We start from the raw sequence: 21,521 nt of genomic DNA on the forward strand, positions 1-21,521 counted from the left end.
GACTAAGCAGACAGAAGAGAAGCAATAATCAAAAATATCACAGAAGGACGCCTGGGTTGCTCAGTTGGTTAAGTGACTGCCTTCGGCTCAGGACATGATCCTGTAGACCCAGCATCGTGTCCCGCATTGGGCTCTCTGCTTGGCAGGGAGTCTGCTGCTCCCTCTGACCCTCCCACTTCTCATGCTCATTCTCTCACACACTCTCTCTCAAATAAATAAATAAAATCTTTGAAAAAAATATCATAGAAAATAACTTCCACCACCAGCTGATGAAAGGCTTGAATATTCAGAGCAAAAGGGTTAACTGAGTGGTTGGCAAATTAGTGTAGAAACTCTCACCTAGACAGGTTTTGTTGTGTTTTTTAAAAAAAAGAAGAAAAAATTTCCTGTAACTATTTACAAAGTAATGTGAAAGGTCAAATTTCCCTACTGCAACACCAGATTTGAGAAGACAGTAGAGCAATAGCTACCAGAGGGTTGAAAGGAAAGGAATGGGATCAGAGAATCTGATGTCTAGTGTAAGAGCTGCAGAAAAAAATCATCAGAAATGCAGATATTTTGAAACTACCAAAAAATATCTTTTAAAAATAAAAAAAAATTTTAAAGATTTATTTATTTGAGAGAAACGGAGCATGCATGTGTGAGTCGGGGGAGGGCCAGAGGGCTAGGGAAAGAGAGAAGCCCAAGCATGCTCCATGTGCCCAGTGCAGGATCGCACAACCCTGAGATCATGACCTGAGCTGAACCAGGAGTGAGACCCTTAACCAACTGAGCCATTCAGGTAACCCTCACAATAAAAACATTTTGATTAAATAAGTGAATCAAAATAAAGAACTCAAGGAAAAAAATAAGACTCAGTGTAAAAGAAATGGTAGAAAAACAGAGATAATGCAAATGTTAAAAAGCATTCTTCAGGGGCACCTGGGTGGCTCAGTGGGTTAAGCCTCTGCCTTCGGCTCGGGTCATGATCCCAGGGTCCTGGGATTGAGCCCCACATTGGGCTCTCTGTTCACCAGGGAGCTTGCTTCCCCCTCTCTCTCTGCCTGCCTCTCTGCCTACTTGTGGTCTCTCTCTCTCTCTCTTTCTGTCAAATAAATAAAAATAAAATGTAAAAAAATTTAAAAAAATAAAGAATTGGAATTAAATTATGATGTGTGCACACAAGAGAACACAATGCAGTCCTTAAAATATTATGGAAGAGTAATAATGTTGTGAAAAAAAATAAGATTTAAAATAATATAATTCTATTTCGTTTTTGAAATAAAAAATTAAGATTTTTAAAAATTCATTTGCTAGAGAGTGAATGAGAGAGAGAGAGACAGCACAAGTAGGGGGAGAAGCAGGCAGAGGGAGAGGGAGAAGCAGGCTTTGCGCTGAGCAGGGAGCCTGACATGGGCTTGATCCCAGGGCACCGGGATCATGACTTGAGCTGAAGGCAGCCACTTACCCAACTGAGCCACCCAGACATCCTATTTTTTGAAATTTTAACCATGGCTATTTTAGGTGATTGAATAAAGTTCTTTGTGCTGTGCTTATTTCTATTTTTCAAATAGTATTTAAAAAAAGATTTTATTTATTTATTTGACAGGCGGAGATCACAAGTAGGTAGAGAAGTAGGCGAGAGGAGGAAGCAGGCTCCTTGCTGAGCAGAGAGCCCAATGTGGGGCTCGATCCCAGGACCCTAAGATCATGACCTGAGCAGAAGGCAGAGGCTTTAACCCAGTGAGCCACCTAGGCACCCCTAAAATAGTATTTTTTTCAGTGAAGAATAACCATCGTTGAGATTCAATAAAACAATTTGGCAGTATGTATAAGAGCGTCAAATATTTCTGTTACTTGATATGGCAGCAACCTTGCCTAAAGTAAGTATGAAATGCACACAAATGTAAGCCATAATATGACTTAATATACTATTTAAAATAGTGAAAAACTGGAAACAACTACAGTGAGTTGACTGAACAAATTCTATTACTGTTATCTTATAAAATATCAGGCAGTTGTTAAAACACGGGGTCAAATAATTGTTAACAACACTGGAGAAATACTTATGATACAATGCTAAGAGATGCAAGCTGACTTAAATTTATATAATCCATCCTGTAAATATATATTCTATAAATATATATGTACTAAAAAATACCAAAAGAGAATGCACTAAAATTTAATAGTGATTATATCTAGTTGATTTTAAATTTTCTTCCCTATACTTCCCTGAACTTACCCAAACTTTTAGCAAGAAGAATATAGGAAAATGACACAGCTGGAAGAGGTGAAAAGATGGCTATGAAATCAGTGCTGTAACATGAAGATTATTTGTGCTGCATGGAAAAAGAAGACAAAATCAGAGGTGCCTTCCATGTTCTGGACTGAATGATTGTGACATCCTAACCCCCCAGTGGAGCTGTGTTTAGAGATGAGGACTCTCTGGAAGGAATTAAGCTAAATGAGGTCATAAAGGTGGAGAGCTTCATCTGATAAGATTAGTGTCCTTACAAGTAGAGACCCCAGGGATCATGGTCTCTCTCTCTCTCTCTGAGCACACACTGGTGAAAGGACATTACAAGAAGGCAGCGGGGAAAAGAGGTTTCAGTAGAAACAGACTCCAATGGCATTCTTGATCTTGGACTTCTCATTTCCAGAATTGTGAGAAATAAATGTCTGTTGTTTAGGCCACCCAAGGCTATGGTATTTTCCTAGAGCAGCCTGAACAGACTCATACGCTAGGTTAAGAAAAAAAAGTCCTTTTAAAATGGAAGGAAATGCTCCAAAGAGTAGTATCTGCTGCATTACCTCCCTCTCCTGTTTCTGAACACAACACGAAGACAGTGGGTTATCTGGTGATGAATTGTGGGTCATGGGGGCAAGTCCTAATGCTTCTGGGAGAGCCCAAGCTCAAGGTGGGCCACTAGCTGTGGCTGCCCTACTCCAGAACTCTTGCCTTCAGGGTTGGTGCCTGATTTTAAAAGGTCAGTGCTGCAGAAACCCATTCAGAAGACATTAACTAGATCAGCGAAGGCTCTTCCAGAAACAATGTCTAGGCTGGTGGGTTAGAGCGGGAACAGTGCCTTAAGTACTAACACCCAATACCTTTGCCATTTCCCTTCTGCCTCTCACATTTGCATAGCAACTCTCTTAAAAGAACAGGTAGGCATTTCAGTGATTATATATCAGCCTTTCTTTATCCTGCTCCATTCTAAGTTAAAGATAGAACAGAGGGTTTCATTTTCCAGTTTTGTAAAAGGAGGGAGTAAAGGAGCAACTGTGTCACACATAATCTTATTACCAGGCAGAACACAAAAGTCATAGCAGATTCAGAGGCCTCAGTGAGCAAGCAAGAGGGTGTGTCAAAGAGGAAAGATGGCGGATGTTTGCACACTTGAGAGCAGGCTGCACACCATGTCATCAAATTAACGTGTTCTTCCTAAAAATCTCAAGACTTTTTCATTAAGTAGACAAAATTCAAATAATGTAATCTGTGCTTTTGCAAATTAGCCACAAACCATCTAGTTTCTCACCAATTACTTGATATTTTTATCTACCTCTAAATGTTACTGACCTAAGAAAAAAAATCTGATCAAAGGCTGTAGAAATTCTAACCCCTGCAGCAATTATTAAATTGGTCCACTCTGTGTCCTATGCTGACAAATTGTTATACTCTAGAGCCTGACGACCTACAAGTGTCTCAATTAGACGCATGGATGTAGCAGCAATGTTTTAAAGTTGTCTACACTTGACTTCATCCCTTTAAAACAATAACCTGCCCAGCCCCCTAAAGTCTCCCCAAACCTAATAAATAGAGATGTCTTTCCTTTTATATCCTAGAGCAGATGTGAGGGCGACCGTACCTCAGGTACTCACATAAAATGAGGATAAACACCTTTGTGAAATAAATCTCCCTTTTATAACCAGCTTCTTCTATCAGGCTTCTCCTTGTTGTGAAGATCCCTGCATCTACATAGAATCTTCTAATCTGTTCCACCCCTTCTCCCACATCAGCACTAGTGGACCCTGGTTGTCTAGAACCTAATCAGTTGAATTACAAAAGGTTTGATAATGGATGCCAAACTCTGCCAAAGAGTAGCAGTTAAAACCCCTGACATCTCTTGGGCCATGAAATTGACCGCTTGAGGGAACAATGGAAATAGAATGTAATGGCGATATAATTTGGTATTTAGGAAAGTTTATTCCTGTCTGGAGAAGTTACCAGATTGGTATGTCTAAATGCTACCTTTCACAAAAGATTATACATCTCCCAACACTAAAGATGACTTATTTATTCCTGCTATACATACTACAGTGCCAAGCACTGTGTAGGCCACAACATAAATGCTCATAAATTGTGAGGTTGAAAATTGCTTATACTATATTGCTATTTTTTAAGGATTTTATTTATTTATTTGAAAGAGAGAGAGAGGTAATATAACAGTGGGGGAGGAAAAGGGACAAGCAGACTCCACTGAGCATGGAACCAGACATGGGGGCTCGATCCCACAACCCCAAGATCAGGACCCAAGTCAAAACCAAGAGTTGGATGCCCAACTGATTAAGCCAGCCAGGCATCCCCCATGTTACTATTTTTGTCCAGCGAATTCAATGAACAGAAGGAACTGGTTGTTTGGGGACAATGCAGATTCATTTCTTGTTTGTCTACTGTGTATCTCTTACTAGAACAATGTGCTTATATGTGTGTGCATGCCTGCCCATGCACAGGTGAGGTAAATTCATGTGACACTCTCCGTTCACGTGACAACAGAAGCAGTCTGACATCCAGCTTTCCTAAGAGCTTATATCTGGAACAGTCAGCTGCGAATTGCTTCAACAACCATTAAGAGAGGCCATTTTTCTTGAACAAAAGTTTAACCATGTTGAGCCAAGTTCGACAAAAGTTCAACCAAAATTTCAATATTTTGCCTAAATATTTACAGAGTTCCATCCTTGTGCATAGTGGGACCTGGTTCCCCATCCCTGAAGCAGATCTTCGTGCTTCGAACAGCTACCCTACCCTACCCTACAGCCTCTATAAAAAGCCCACAAGGCCCACATTTTGAACCATACAGATCTCAAAGTGCCCAGAGGACAGATGAATTGCTCTTAGGTCCCTTTGGGTTCTGAGTCTCTCTTGCTACCTTTTCTTCCACCTTCTTTAGACCCATACTTTGTGTGCACTAACTGTTTGGTACATGACTGACACTTGTGTTTGGGTGTTATCTCTCAGAAGGACACTTCTCACCCACAACCACCAGCTCCCAGTCTCAGAACCCCTGACCAAATCAGAGCCCCAACCCTCCAATGTGCTCCAACTTGAAAGATCAAAAAGCTGGAATGTATTTTAGGCTCGTGTCACAGACCCACAAGTGAAGATGGGCTTCCCACAGCAGTGAAACCTAATCATGCAAATGAAAGACCTGTTGCATCCTAAAAGCACAACTCTTTTTTTAATTCTTTGAGGCTTGTAGGGGAATTGTAGAGAAGGGTACCCATGAGGACTTGGGTCTACAAGCAAAAAGAGAAGTGAATGTTTTGTTCTCTATTTGCTGTGTTTGACCAGTGACGCGCCTTCCAATTACAGTAGCAACAGAAAAAGCCACCTGAAAGAGAGTAAGAACGAAGCCATTTCTTTAGGATTTCTGGTAGTTGAGGAAGTCAAGCCTTGACTCTCAAGCTAAGTGTCCTGAGCACTTGTAAGCACATCCTTCACCTCCTTTTAGAGGTTCTTGGAGGGTTATTCTTTCTCTCTTGCTACTTCCCTTTGCCTTGCCTGCTGCCCTAGCTCAACAAAAAGGTCCACATGGCTCCTATCTGGCAAATATATGATAAATCATATAGGATATGAGATAAGAGTTGATAATGAACGTTTTCGTGTGGATTAAAGGAAATAGTTATGTGAAGAACACTGAGCATGTTACTTGGCACACAGTAAGTATTTGATAAATGCTATTTGTTTGTTCATCCCCCTGCATATGTCCCTACCATAGTTTTAGAGAGGATTTAAGGCAGTTATGGAAATAATGCCAAAGAGTCTATGATATAACCTATGATTCTGGGCTCCAGAATCAAATTATGGAGACCATTCTGCCTAAAATTTTCCCACATCTTACCAGCCACCCTATCAGCTTCTGCTCATATATATGTCTTGCATGGGAACTTCTATTTAAGTTAATGCATGTGTGTCTCAAAGTCTGGCCCTCCGAGAAGCAGTCACCTGTGTTCAGTTAGACAACACGTTCCTGGACAGAACATCCACACTGAGACAATGCAGGCAGTTCGACAGAGAACCTGATCCGAAGTAGGAAGCAGATCTTCCATGCATCCAAGCCTGGGAACTCCATTGTGGTCCCGAGGAGGATGGCTGCCTAGTGCCTTGTGAGGAGATGCCGATGACATCTTTTATTTTGTCACAATAAAAATACCATATTTTTATTAGAATAAATTACTGAAGTATAGCGAGTAGAAAGTGGAATTCTTCCTTCATCTCCTTACCTCTCTTGCCCTCCCCGCTCATGTCTTCCCTCCAGAGGGCACCTCTTAACAGCGGGAGATGTGTCCATTCTGATCTTTCTCTAACCATTTAAAATCATAGAATGCACACATATTGGTTTAAAAATACATAAATAGGATATTATATAAGTATATATTTCCACCACTTGCTTTTTTTTTTTAAAGATTTTTATCTATTTATTTGACATGGAGAGAGAGATCACAAGTAAGCAGAGAGAGAGGGGGAAGGAGGCTCCCTGCCAAGCAGAGAGCCCGATGCGGGGGGCTCGATCCCAGCACACTGGGATCATGACCTGAGCCGAAGGCAGAGCCTTAACCCACTGAGCCACCCAGGCACCCCTCACCACTTGCTTTTTTCATTTAAAAATATATCATGGAAATCTTTCCTTGATGTTATGCTTGGATCTACTTTTTAAAAAATAAATGTATTCCAAATATAGCTATACAATGATTTATTTAACCATTTTCCTACTTATACACCAACTGAATCACCCAGGTGCCTAGGGCTATGTATTTTATAGGTATTACCAAACTACCTTCTGATACATATGTTCTAACAAGTTGTGTAAGAAGTTACTTGTTTCCCAAATCCTTACCTACAAGAAATATGACTGACCCTTAAACATTTTGTCGTTCTTGTAGGCAAATAAAGCGAACTCATTGTTCAGATGCCACCTTTCAGTCCTATATTCTTAGATAACTGCCTGACTAGAGCATGCTCCTGGAAGTAACAACACAAGAACAGGGACGGCAGTGGTGGTTCCAGATTTTTTATCTAGAAAAGTCCTGAAGCCGGTGGGATGGTGGCTAGAAGACTACATTGGAACGGTGTTTGCCTGGAAGCTGGTTTTTCTTTATATCGTATGATATGTGACTTGGCTTCTGGGACACTAATGAAGATCATGGGATGGTTGAAATTCCCCCCAGTTCCTTCCATCCTCCCAGTTTATGCAGAGACAGAAGTTTCGGGAAGTTATTTCCTAACTTAGTTGTTATTTCCTAACTTAGTTATTTCCTAACTTAGTTGCCTGGAGGGGGTTAATGCTGAAATACTTCATATTAATTAATTTAGTTGCTATGGGAAATAAAGTTTTGCAATTAGAGAAGAAACTGTAGAATATGTTATTCCTGTATAGGCTGGTGAACATTACGTTCCTAAAAGGAACTTTGAAGTGTGATGTGGCATTAACTATATTTAGTTCTGAGTGGAGATAACCACTGGAGGGGCCTACTTCACTATCAGTTTGAGAAATTACCATTGAACCAAATGATTTGGGGAGAATCAGAAAGAGGACAGCTGGGGTTTCCCTTACTGTGAAATCAAAACACCTCCCAAGTACCACTTCTTTTAATCCTGAACACAAACTTCATTCTAATTACACTACCAGCAATAGCTGAACAGTGTGAGATCCACTATGAAATGAATATTACTAATGTAAAAAAAACCCAGCATATCCATTTTTTAAAAATTTAGTATATTAATGTGATCCATGACTTAGTCACCTTTTGTACTGCTTTCTGTTTGATTATAATTTTATCTATTAATCATGTTAATCCAATAGACTCTGCCTTAATCAAATGTGAGTCAATTACCCAGTTCTTCAAATTATATTTTTTAATGAAAGACATTTTTTAAAATTGAATGCCAATTAGGGCCAAGCCAAACTTGTTCATAAAGTTTGGGTTATCACAGAACAGTATGAGCTCTTGACTATACCTGTAATTCCAGCTCCTTCTGATGAGGGCGTGCTGTGTACTTTTAGACACAGCCATTAACCTCTCTGTAATTCCCGGTTTTCCACCTGTGAAATGAGGATAATGATACTTCTGGCTTGGGAAATGATTTTATGACTCTTAGTTGAGAAATGCAGCTAGAATACCATTTTTTTTTTTAAAAAAAGGCTTATATAACTTTGTTCTTAATTTCTTACCATAATTGTTTTTGTTTTTCCTTAGCACCAAACTGCTTTCTGACACCATTAGAGAACTTCACATAACTCTGCTGAGTGGGAAGTCATTTTGGAAAGGGTCTCTGAAGAGCTGATTCTTGACCACAGATGATTAAGGAGAGAGTGACGAGGATACTTTAGCCAAGCCTCCCCGGAACCCTGGAACTCTGTGCTGCGAAAGGTTGTAATGTTGCTTCCTCGGTCAGCAGAAGAGAGCCCCACCGTCCATCAAGGAGGCCTCCTACAGACTGGGGAGTGGGGGTCAGACTGCAGAGAGGACTAGTTCATGCTTGAAGGGCCTCCATGGATGGGTTTCTGGGGTCCTTGTACCAATACTGTGTACAAGGTAGCATGTGTACATTTTTCCAGAATGGGATTCCAGAGTTGTTATGAATTTTCAGTGAGATTCTAAATGGAGTCTACCAACCACAGCTTCAGGATCAGACTATGTGGTCAGGGGCCCAAACCTCGGGCCGAGGCGATCCAAAGGCTCATCTCCACCTGCTTAATGGGAGAGGAAAGCTATCTCATCAGCAGACAAGTGTTTCTTCTTTCATTCTGCAAAGCTGGCTGCCATTACACTATCTGAAATGAGGGATCTGGACTTCTCAGGAAGAGGGCTCTTTTGTAGTTGTTGAAGTTTAGGGAGGTAATGATAGTTATTTCATTCCCTTTCTTTTCTAAGTACCCTACTCCTCTGGTATTTTGTTCTGTCGTTCAGCTGAAATCACGTTAGTGTATTACAGGCTGAGCCAGCTGAGCTCATTCTGCAGAGAAATGACAAGCAGCCTAGTGGTGGGAAAAAGCTCTCCTAACGGCAGGTAGGAGCATGGTGCATTAGTGCTTCTTGATGGACAGCTAGGGACCCGCTGTCAGTTTCTGAGTTCTGTGTCACCATGGTTCCAAGGATAATAATTTGTATTAATTATCATCAAGGAGGGGGTACCTGGCCAGAGAGCTTCTGGTCCATAAAAATGGCCTGGGAAGCTGGCCGAGTAAGCTGAGACATTCTGACCCTTCTGCTAATAAGCTTTTGAAGCCATTCCTCTTGAATGGAAGCCCCACATTTCCAAGGGGCTCCAGGCCACTTGGAGCTAACCACTCTACAGGAGTAATGATTTCTGAGTTGTAATGCAACTGTTAAAAGTGGGTGAGCAAAACTTGCAGTGTGCATACAATCCAAGTGAAGCCCTTTGGCATTCTAACCTGTGTGATCATCTGAAAATCTCATCAGACCCTTGTGCTGATCAGCGCTGCTATAGGAATGCCTACTCACAGCCAGTGGGCAGCGTTAAACTCAATATTGGGTAAACATCTAGTGTTGTTTAGCATTCTCATTACCTTGTGGACTCTGAGTGCCTGGATTCTGGGTCCTGACTCTCCTACCTTCTAGCCCCCAGCAAAGATGCTGATGAACATCTTGTGGGGAAAAAAGGAAAGGCCCTACTATGCTTGAGTTAGATAGGAAAAACTTTCTTCCTCCAAATTTAGGACTCTCTTAGGTTTTTTTTTTTTTTTAAAGATTTTATTTATTTATTTGACAGAGAGAGATCACAAGTAGGCAGAGAGGCAGGCAGAGAGAGAGAGGAGGAAGCAGGCTCCCTGCTGAGCAGAGAGCCCGATGCGGGACTCGATCCCAGGACCCTGAGATCATGACCTGAGCAGAATGCAGTGACTTAACCCACTGAGCCACCCAGGCGCCCAGGACTCTCTTAGGTTTTTAACAGTGGAACTATTAGGTCAAAAAAAGTGAATATTTTGAGGCTTTTGAGAGCCAGATTGGTTCCAAAGTATCGTGTCAGTTACGGAGTTTATTACTGGTCGTATGTTCTCCTTTGAGAATTATCTTTTAGGTATTTTTTCCTTTTACCATATGAGTTTTAGTTTTTATCTCATTTATTTGTGTGAACTCTACACACTAAAGATGATATCTCATTGCAATATTTGCTGTAGATATTATCTTAAAGCCTTTGGGAATTTTCTTGACATATAGAACTTTTTGCTTTTATGAAATAAAGGCCTGTCCTTTCTTTTCTGAATTCCTTGGCAATTGTATTTCAGTATTTATTTATTAAGGGCATATAACATGCCAGGCATCGTGTATACCCTGGCCTCAAAGAGCTTGCAATCATTCTATGGAGATATAATGGCATAGAAAGTCTCACCATATTGGACTGGGGAACTTCCACTTCTGGAATGAGAGCTGTCTGGGTACTCAAAGGAAACCTCTGGCTATAGAACAGTACAGGATTCAAGAATTAAACCCTAGAAATGACACACTTTTGGAGATATTGTGAGTTTTACAAGGAATGTCTCTAAAGATCCCTCCCTTTCCCAAAAAGAAAAAGGGTTGGATAGGGCCAGAGTGGCTAGCAGCAAGAAGCAAGAAGGAGGGTGACAACAGGTGGGTTTTATATGGTTATCTAGCCTTGGGCCAGTTGCGATGGGAAAGCTGACCTGGCATTTTTACCCTTAGAGCTGGGCAAGAGAGGACCTGTTGAGGGCCAATGTTTTAGAGAAGCCTCTCCTATCTAAACACACACAGACACACACACACACACACACACACACACACACACACCACCCATACATTAAGTGCCAACACAGCATGACCATACCCTAAATAAACGTTCTCATGACTAAGTCCATTAGGACTCCAGGGAAGCAAACACTTGTACAGGATAGCATCTAAAGGGTGATAAATTCTAACTGTGGCGAGGTTTGGGTTGTTGGAGATGGATACTGCTTTAGAAGGTAGGGAGAATTTGAGGGGTGGAAACCTTTAGGTAAAAGAAAAAAAATAGATTAATAAATTTATTAAAGCCTCTCTTTCTGAGTGAATGCAATAGGTCTTCACATAATAAATATTGTTCTGTAGTCTCAAAGGTCCCTTTTTTTTTTTTTGCTTCTTTGTGTCCAGTTTGTGGTTCTTGAGGGACTCACAAATTCATACAGTATTTGTGACAGAAAATTTTCCAGTATTACACAACTTGTATTACTCTCGCATTCACAGATTTGCAGGTTTAATACACCATATGTGAAGCGTGATACTTACTGATTCAATATATTAAAAACCAGAGAGAGATCAAGAACTAGAATAATTATAAAGTTATACAAATATATAACATAATTAAAAATTCTAAAATTACATTAGAAAGCTTCAGTTTCTTAAAATTATTTTGAACTGTGTATTTTGATGGACAAAAAATTCCATGTATGCTTTGGAGTGCTACTGCAGTTCATTGTTTGATCTTTTAGATCATTCATGTTAGTGGAAAACAAATTAGGTGTCTCGATTACAACATAATAAGTGATTTTTCTGAGAGACAAATATGCTCTCATTTCACTTATATGTGGATTTAAGAAACAACAAAAATGAGCAAAGGAGAAGAAAAAGAGAGGGAGAGAGAGGCAAACCAAGAAATAGAATCTCAGCTTTAGAGAACAGACTAGACTGACAGTTACCAAAAGGGAGGTGAGGGAGGGATGGGTGAAACAGGGAATGGGCTTGAAGGAGGGCCCTTGTGATGAGCACCAGATGTTGTACAGAAGTGCTGAACTGTACAGCTGAAACTAATATTCCATTGTATGTTAACGGGAATTTAAATAAAAACTTAAAAATTCGTTCAAGAAATTAAAAATATAAGTGTTTTTCCTGGAATGAAACCAAGAAAAATGCATTTAATCAAGTAGGAACATAATAATTAATGAATTATGTAAGTCCTTATTTTATTCATCAGCCAAAAAACTCACTAAACTATCAAAAGCACACCGAGACAGGTGCAAAATTAACTTCAGTTGTTCCTAGAATTTTGCCAGCTGTCGGTGACATAAAAAGCATAGTTTTACACCAAATTTTCTACTTGGTTGTGTGAAGGTATAATTTTCAAGGTGGGAGGATGGAACCCCAGCACAGTCTATAGGCCTGATTTATAATTTCTAAGCATTTAGATATGGAAATGTAGACATCTCAGTTTTCATCTTGCCCCGACCACCAAACATGTCAGTGGCAGATCTGCCTAAATTTTCAAGGGGTCTGAAGTGGTCCAGGTTAGTGGCACCTCCTGGATCAAAGATTAAATTATATAGGATTTTTTAAAAAGTGTCGATTACATGAATTGTGAAAATTACACATGTCAAAACTTTCACTAGGATACAGCAAAAGTGGTATTTCATACATTTAAGTGCTTAGACTAGAAAATAATAAAAGAGGGACACTTGGGTGGCTCAGTGGGTTAAAGCCTCTGCCTTCGGCTCAGGTCATGATCTCAGGGTTCTAGGATCGAGCCCCACATCGGGCTCTCTGCTCCGCGGGGAGACTGCTTCCTCCTCTCTCTCTCTGCCTACCTGTGATCTCTGTCTGTCAAGTAAATAAATAAAATCCTTAAAAAAAAAAAAAAGAAAAGAATAAAAGATAAAAATTAACAAATGGTGTTCAACTAAAAGGCTTTTATAAGGTAGAACAGAATAAACTTAAAAATGTAAAGGATATAACAAAGGTCAAAACAGCAACCAGTGCAAAGGTAAACAAATGATAGAATAAAAGAAAGTTGCTTCTCTTAAAAGACATATCAATAGAGAAAATTTTGGCAATAATGATCAAGAAAAGAAAGAGATGATCACCATAAAGAAGGGAAGGAAAACATATCTATACATATAGTTAAAATTTAAACATGTATATGGACATTGGGGAGGGTATGTGCTTTGGGGTAAATTGGAAGGGGAGGTGAACCATGAGAGACTATGGACTCTGAAAAACAATCTGAGGGGTTTGAAGTGGCGGGGAGGTAGGAGGTTGGGGTACCAGGTGGTGGGTATTATAGAAGGCACAGCTTGCATGGAGCACTGGGTGTGGTGAAAAAATAATGAATACTGTTTTTCTGAAAATAAATAAATTGGGAAAAAAAATTTAAACATGTGATTAAGAAATACTATGAACAGTTTTATGCCAATTGAGTTAAACAATTAGATGCAAAGGACAAATTCCTGGGAAAGTATGACTTTGCAAAAGTCAATAAGATATAGCTGGCACTGTCTCTTATAAAAGAAATAAAAATATTTGTCAGTTATCTTCCCATAAAGAAGACATGAGCTGAATTCTAATAGACAAAACTAATATTCAACAAACTGCTCTACAAAATCCAGAAAGAGAAAACACTTCCAAAGTTTTATAAGGCTTATATCTCTTTATTTTTTTAAGGAGGAAGCAGGCTCCCCGCTGAGCAGAGAGCCCAATGCGGGCCTTGATCCCAGGACCCTGGGATCATGACCTGAGCCAAAAGCAGAGGCTTTAACCCACTGAATCACCCAGGTGCCCCTTATATCTCTTTATACCAAAATCAAATAAGGACAGACTGAGAATGGAAGATTACAGAACTTTTACAGAATTTCAAGTCCAGACATTGTCTTTGAGAGATTTGACATATATTTAAATATTTTTAATATTTTCTGTTTAATTTAAAAATTTTAACTTGAATTCACCTAGAATTTACTTAGATAAGTGATATGAGATGAATACACACATATACACACACGCACATTTTGCAAAGAGCTAACCTATCGTTGTCTCACTATGTAGTAAATAATCCTTTTCCCTTTAGTGAAAGTGAGATTTTTATTACCAGGAATTTTTATTACTAGGTGTTTTTAACATATGCTGACTTAGCTACTTGGGGTTTATCCCTAGTAAACACTGATAAAACAGATTTTCATGTTGCTACACACACACACACACACACACTAAGTGAGAAGCAGGCAATCATTCATTCATTCAATTTAAGTTAAATTTAGTATTAAAATTAGCCCACTTTATTTGAAGAGCTTGTGTCAATACCTTACTATCCACCTATCTTTTTAATTACCACAGTGACAGTTTAATTACCATGGACAATTAAAACAGTTAGTATTATTTTGAGTTTTTTATGTTATAGTAGATTATTTCACATTAAATGTTAAATACCTATCAGTTTTCATTTCCTGTTAATAAATTTCCATATCCATCAACTTCAAATATTATAACATTTTCTAACACACACACACAAATGGAAGGAGGGAGCCCTAGCAAACTGTTTCAGGCCTTTGCAGGAAAATTACTCAGGCAGCTGGTATCTTGTTGGCTTGGGGTTCTGGCTGATGACAGACAACATAATAAATAATCTATTTACTAGCTCCTAACAACTAAATAATGCACTTATTTTTCACCATAACTGAATTGCCGATACTGTATTGACAAAGTGTCACAGGGCTGAGGTTAAACTGACCTCATGTCACCATTTTTCTTTCTACAGCATCAGTGAAGACCCCAGTAAAGACCCTTATTACTCTGATTAATGGAAGGCACTAAAGGTTACCAGTAAACTTGGTTGTATTTATTTATTTACACTTAATTCACTGCTAAGGGATGGGTGGATGGAAATTCACCGGGTAATGAAAAACACAGTAATTTTTTCTTCCCTCCCACACTGTCTACATAAACGGCTGCTTTTGTTTATTGTGGGGCGCTTACTGGTGCAGTCAGCTTCTGATCCCCATTCCAAACGGCAAGAGTAGAGCGTGCAAGGCACAGAAGTGGAATCTTTCCAGGGCTAAGACGGGGTCTTTGCTCTATAAACATTTGTTGATTTGGCTCGGAGACCGCAGACCCCACAAAGTAGATGGCACAGAGTAACCTTCTATGACTTTGAAGAAAGCAACCACTTAGAATCTCTCACTATGTCTTCGGAATACTATTTTCAATACCAGTGGGGGGGAAAAATCTTTAGTCTTCATATAGGCAACATCAAGGTGATCTGCTAAGCCTCACCTCTCCCACAACTTTAGTTCAGGTCCTATCATGGGTGATACCTCTTAAGTCATCTCCCTGTCTCTAATATATCCTCCCCCAGCTTTCACAAGACACCTAGAGCTACTACAGCTCTCTTCACACCATGGGGCCATCTAGCATGCATCTTTCCCTCTAATCCCACAGATCCACTTCCTCTTTGAAGTGCAAGAACTCAATAGTGCTCTGCCCGAAAGCCTCCAGTATTTTGGTTCCTGATTGAGTTCTTGTTTCTCTGATCAATTTCTATCTTCAAAACTTTGTCTCCTAATTAGATTATGAATTCTTTTGCTATGAGTTCCTATTGTATTTTTAACCTAGCAAGTTCGTAGGCTCAGAATGGTTGTTTATTAAGAGTATGCGCCCGGGTGGCTCAGTGGGGTAAGCCTCTGCCTTTGGCTCGGGTCAGGATCTCAGGGCACTGGGATCAAGCCCCGTGTTGGGCTCCCTCCTCAGTGGGGAGACTGCTTCCCCCTTTCTCTCTGCTGGCTGCTCTGCCTGCTTGTGATCTCTCTCTCTCTGTCAAATAAATAAATAAAATCTTAAAAAAAAAAAGTATGAAATGGAGTCAAACTTGCAAGTGAGTACAACTTTAACTTAAAGTCATGTACGTGTGTGTGCATGAAAGAGGGAGCAAGAAATTCTTATTTATTCACCAATGTGTGCTACTTAGAAATATACATCCTCTTGTAGATTGCACTGTAGCAGAAAAATAATTCATAAGAATGACAAGCTCTTTGAAGTCCTATGGAAATAATCACTTATCAAACTAGTTCAATTACATCTCTTACTACTGATTAAGATTAATCTAGACCTTTGTATGAACAAAAATTTGGCTGGTGGGGTGGGATTTTATAGCTGTATCACTATAAATTTATATCCACCATATAAAAATTGTCAATGTATATAATTAACTGTCAAAATATTCCCTAGGGTTAACTGTCAACTGAATTAACTAAGAAATACAGTTAGGTTTTAATTAGCCATTTTAAGGCCTGTAGAATTAGGTGCAGAAATCAGGGTGACAATTTCATATAAAAAAAGGCCTCTTCTCAACTTTCAGGTTCACATGAGATTCTAAATACATAAATGTATACTTCCCAGTGAAATCTCCCTCCCTCTCTCCCTTTCTCCATTCTTTCCTCCCTCCCGTCCTCTATTTCTTCCTTTCTTTTCATACCTTTGTAACTTATTTTTTTTTAAGATTTTATTTATTCATTTGACAGAGATCACAAGTAGGCAGAGAGGCAGGCAGAGAGAGAGGGGGAAGCAAGCTCCCCACTTGAGCAGGGAGCTTGATGCGGGGCTCGATCCCAGGACCCTGGGATCATGACCTGAGCAGAAGGCAGAGACTTTAACCCATTGAGCCACCCAGGCACCCCTGTAAGTTATGTTTTAACAGTAAAAGTGAACACACCTAGACAAGAATATTTGTCAAAGAGAGATTGCCAGCTATTCCAAAGCCTAAATTTTTACGATTCCCAAATTTTCAATATTATTTTTTAAATGTTTATTGGAAAAATCTCTCAGCTATCAGTGATTTGAGTTCTTTTAATTATACTAAAAAAGAATCTTATTCAAATATTTCCAAGTTCATAAATTTGTGAAAGCCATGGGTTGTTGCTGTCAGTTGAGGACAAACTCAAATTGTTGTTTACACATCTTTTGAAATCTTTGAGTGTGATAATATTCGCACACACATATTCTGACTAGAGTAATAAATCAGTAAAATACCACACACTTGGCTCTGCCGAAGCTACACTTAGAAGTGACAGAAGTTTCAATTATTTGATTGCATTCATCTGGCCACGAAGCATCAGAATAAATTATAGAAAAGGCAGTTTATTTCAAAAGAATGAAGCTATTCTGACATTTTAACTGATGATTATTTGATGTACTCTTAAACTGTAATTGACTAGATACCAAGTCACTGGTCATCTGAACCCTGAATAAGTTGAAAATAAAATGTGCAAGGTAACAGAGATTATTAGACCGTTTCCAAGCTCTCATTCTGAAATCCTTTCTAGTTTCAGTTACCTGTCTTGAATTGATCTAATAAACTGAGGAATGAATAAAGATCCTCTTCTTTTTGCTCTATGGAGCCAGTATAACAGATTTTGAAAAGATTACTGCAAGTATTTGAAGAAACTGACATCTCTTTCTGCTTTTACCTCAATTTAAAAAAAGAAGAAGGAGGAGGAGGAGGAGGAGGGGCGCCTGGGTGGCACAGTTGGTTAAGTGTCCTACTCTTGATTTAAGCTCAGGTCTTGATCTCAGGGCTGTGAGATCCAGCTTTGTGTTGGACTCTGCACTCAGTGGAGAGTCTGCTTGAGAGTCTCTCTCCCTATCTGCCCCTCCTCCCTTCCCTTCTCTAAGATACATAAATCTTAAAAAAGAAAAAAAAAAGGAATTCAGGATTAATTGTCTTGATTTGTCCTGAATTGTCAGGATTAATATGTCTTGATTTGGACAGTCTTGTGACATGGCAGCTTCTTAATCACTGGGCCTTGTTTTTAATATGGGTCCATATCCTCCCAAGGGACATCATCACTCCCTAAATCTCAGGCAGTGGTTGAAGACCCCAGTGACCAGGATATGACATTCTGCTATATGACCTTAAACCAGTCACTTAACCTCTGTACACCTCATTTTCTATATTTATAAATAGGAAGTAATAATATTCCATTCAGTGGGTTATTTGGAGGATCCAATAAACTAATGTATGTGACAATGCTTTAAAAAAATAATGTTATCAAACTGCACAATAATCTGAAGTGTGTTACTTTATGTTTCCATCATATATTATTCCTCAATACATACTGCCCACAAAGTGTGTGCTAACCGCTTGGGCTTATAGAAGAGGAACATGTTACTTCTCTCTGGACCAACTGCTTTACATATCTACCTTTATAATAGCATTTGACATACATGATTTTCTTGACTTCAGTGTTCTCTAAGCTTTTTTGGTCAGTTATCTCATAAATAACAATATGGAGGGAGCATGCAACTGAATATATTTGTATGTTTTACATGATTAAATACATTAGGGGCCTTAAGAAAACATATCCAGTAATTTTAAAAGGATAGAAGACACTTTGTGTGTATATATGGAAATTATTCAATTATTCTACTCTTCAGTAGAAAAAGACATACTCCATTTCTAACTAAGAAATAGCTAGAACCCCAAACTATAAAAGAAATGGAAGGATTGCTGAAAGGAGTGGCGATTATTAAGGAATACATTAGGAGAGAGGACACTGTAGCACAGATCTCAGAAAAAGAACAAAAACACACTTTTGAAAGGTGGAGGTTTGCCCTGAGGTGCAAAGCCCAATATCTTTTTAAAAAAAAATATTTTATTTAATTATTTGACAGACAGATCACAAGTAGGCAGAGAGGCAGGCAGAGAGAAAGAAAAGAAAGGGAAGCAGGCTCCCTGCTGTGCAGATAGCCCAATGTGGGACTTGAGATCATGACCTGAGCCAAAGGCAGAGGCTTTAACCTACTGAGCCACCCAGGTGCCCCCAAAACCTAATATCTTGTTTGCCACCACAGTAACAGAGTGCAGATGCTGGCAGGAAGACACCCTTTTACCTGGTTTTATTCCAAGAAGAAGAAAAAAGTGAGGCTAAGAGAGAAATCCCAGACTTAAGTCATTTTTGTAGGAAGCAGTCTATCCCAGAGAAAAGTAACTTTGCTTTGGAAAAACCTCATAGTTGCTAAACCCTACTGACCTAAGAAAAACAAACTTCCACACAAAATTTTGTAACAGAAGGGTGCTTGGGTGGCTCAGTGGGTTAAGTCTCTGCCTTCAGCTCAGGTCATGATCTCCGGGTCCTGGGATCGAGCCCTACATTGAGTTCTCTGCTTGGCGGGGAGCCGGCTTCTCCTTCTCCCTCTGCCTGCCTCTCTCTCTCTCTGTCACATTAACAATAAATAAATAAAATCTTTAAAAACTAAACTCTGTAACAGAAAAAAAAAAAAAAAAGGTCCAGTTGCCGTTGGCCCTTCCCCAGTGTGAAATTTTGCAAATATCTGGTTGAGGAAACACCCATATTGCAAAGATGAAAAGTCAAAAGAAACAATCAGAGGATTAACAGAAGCACATGGAAAGAATGAAATGAGCAGCAGAAGATATTGCCACAGGACAGATGAAAAGTATGAGCAAACTTTTCACTAAAAATTTAAAAAGCTTGGTGAAGCAGTTGTTCTATGAAGGAAGAACACAAATCAGAGACGCAAGAATTCAGAGAAGAGATCAACAGACAACAGAAGGGAAAGTGAAATGAAATGTGATCTGGCAGAGCTTAGGAGAAAGGTTGAAAGAAAAAAATAATCACAGAAATTAAAGTGAAATTGGAAGAAGTACTAGGGAGGCTAGACACCGCTAAAAACACAGTTTTTAGCAGGGGGAACAGAGGCTTGAAAAGGAAGATGGGGATAGAAGGAAGGAAGGTAGGCAGGCAGGCAGGCAAAAGAGTAAAACTGAGGAAAAAGTTAAAGGATAAAAAAGAAGAGGTATAGAGGTTAGGCAAAGGGAAGCGGGAGTCAACATATACATAACTGGGGTTGCTGAAGTAGAAAGCATTGAATTATAACAAATACTTAAAACATAATTGAAGAAAAATTAGCTGAAATAAAATAAGCTCATATCCACATAAGGAAGGACAGACCATATTCTGGGGAAAATGAACACTGACATATCCAGTAAAGTTACTGGGCTTCAAGACAACAACACAACAACAACAACAACAACAACAACATTTCTTGGACAGCCAGGCAAAGAGTCATTTATAAAAGAAAAAGGATGTGCCGGCCTCCAACGTCTCCACAGCAGCAGTCAATGCTAAACTGACTTCTAAGTCAGAGGAATAAAACCTGTTGTAGCCTCAAGGAAAGAATTTGTAACTTAAGGATGTTATTTGGGAATAACGACAACAGGCAAATATTTTTGAACACACAAGGATTCAGAAACTATTATTCCCATCAGTCCCTCTGGAGGAATAGCTTAGAGGACAAACTTTAGCCAATTAAGATACAACAGAAAAGGGACGAACATGGGCACTGAATGTATTAGCCTTAAAATAAATGTGTGGTTCAGATTACAGAGCAGAATGTAAAGATTTTGTGCTCTAAAAATTCAAACACAATATAAGTAATACAAGCTGGGAGGGCAATGGCAGAAGAAGCTGGAAAATAAAGGCTATGCAGATTCATACACAAAAAACCTGTGATGTGGTTAAAGGATGTTATTTTAAAATTGGTGAATTGATGTATGCAAGAGTATATCTAAGAGTACAAAACAGAACAAGACGACAGACAAAAATAATTCATAAAAATTGGGTGGTGGAAAAGAGAACCAGGGAAGAAAGGAATACATGCAATTCTTTATACTCAGAATAAGTCATGTATCATGCCTAAAGAAATTTGAGGATTCATTATCATATAACCTTAACATTTTGGGGCACCTTGTGGGGCACAGTCAGTTACGCATCCTGACTCTTGGTTTCAACTTGGGTTGTAATCTCAGGGATGTAATCTCTAAAAAAAATTAAATCTTTTAAAAAACCTTTGCATTTAAGGTAACCACTGGTAAAAAATATAAAACTTCCTATTTATCATGCAAAAATAGGTAAGGAAATAAAACATATGTTAAAAGATTTTCACAAAACTATGAAACAGAAACAACAGAAAAATATGACAGAAGTAAAGCAAAGCTTATCTGTCACACCAGTAAACGTGAATGGACACACTTCACCTAGTGAAAGAAAACAACTTTGAGAATAGATTACAAAGCAAATCTAAATTTTATGTCATACATAAGAAACATACATAACAAAGTTATATCTATACCTTACAACTTATGTTAGAATAAATTCAAAATTGATCAAATATGTAAATATAAAAAGTAAAGGTTTAAGAGTTTAAGAGTTCTAGAACAAGAAAATAATTTTGTAATCTAATAGCAAGGGATTCATACAGTGTGAAAACAAAGAATGAGTAAAATCTACTAGGCAAATGCACACTCACAAACAAGTTAATGTCAGACAAGACTGAATACAGGACAAAGAACATTAAATGAGTCAAAAATGGGCTTCTTATTTTGGTAGCCTATACATTTAACCTGATCTCAGTAAATGTATCAATTGAATTTATTTTCAAATGAGACAAAGTGACACATTGATGTAGAAATTAGTTAGCAAGTTTAGATATGAGAAACCTGAAAAAGTAGATTAAGAAGAAGGAACTAGTTC

Source organism: Neovison vison, chromosome 13, assembly GCF_020171115.1.
Source record: "Neovison vison isolate M4711 chromosome 13, ASM_NN_V1, whole genome shotgun sequence".
Taxonomy (NCBI): domain Eukaryota; kingdom Metazoa; phylum Chordata; class Mammalia; order Carnivora; family Mustelidae; genus Neogale; species Neogale vison.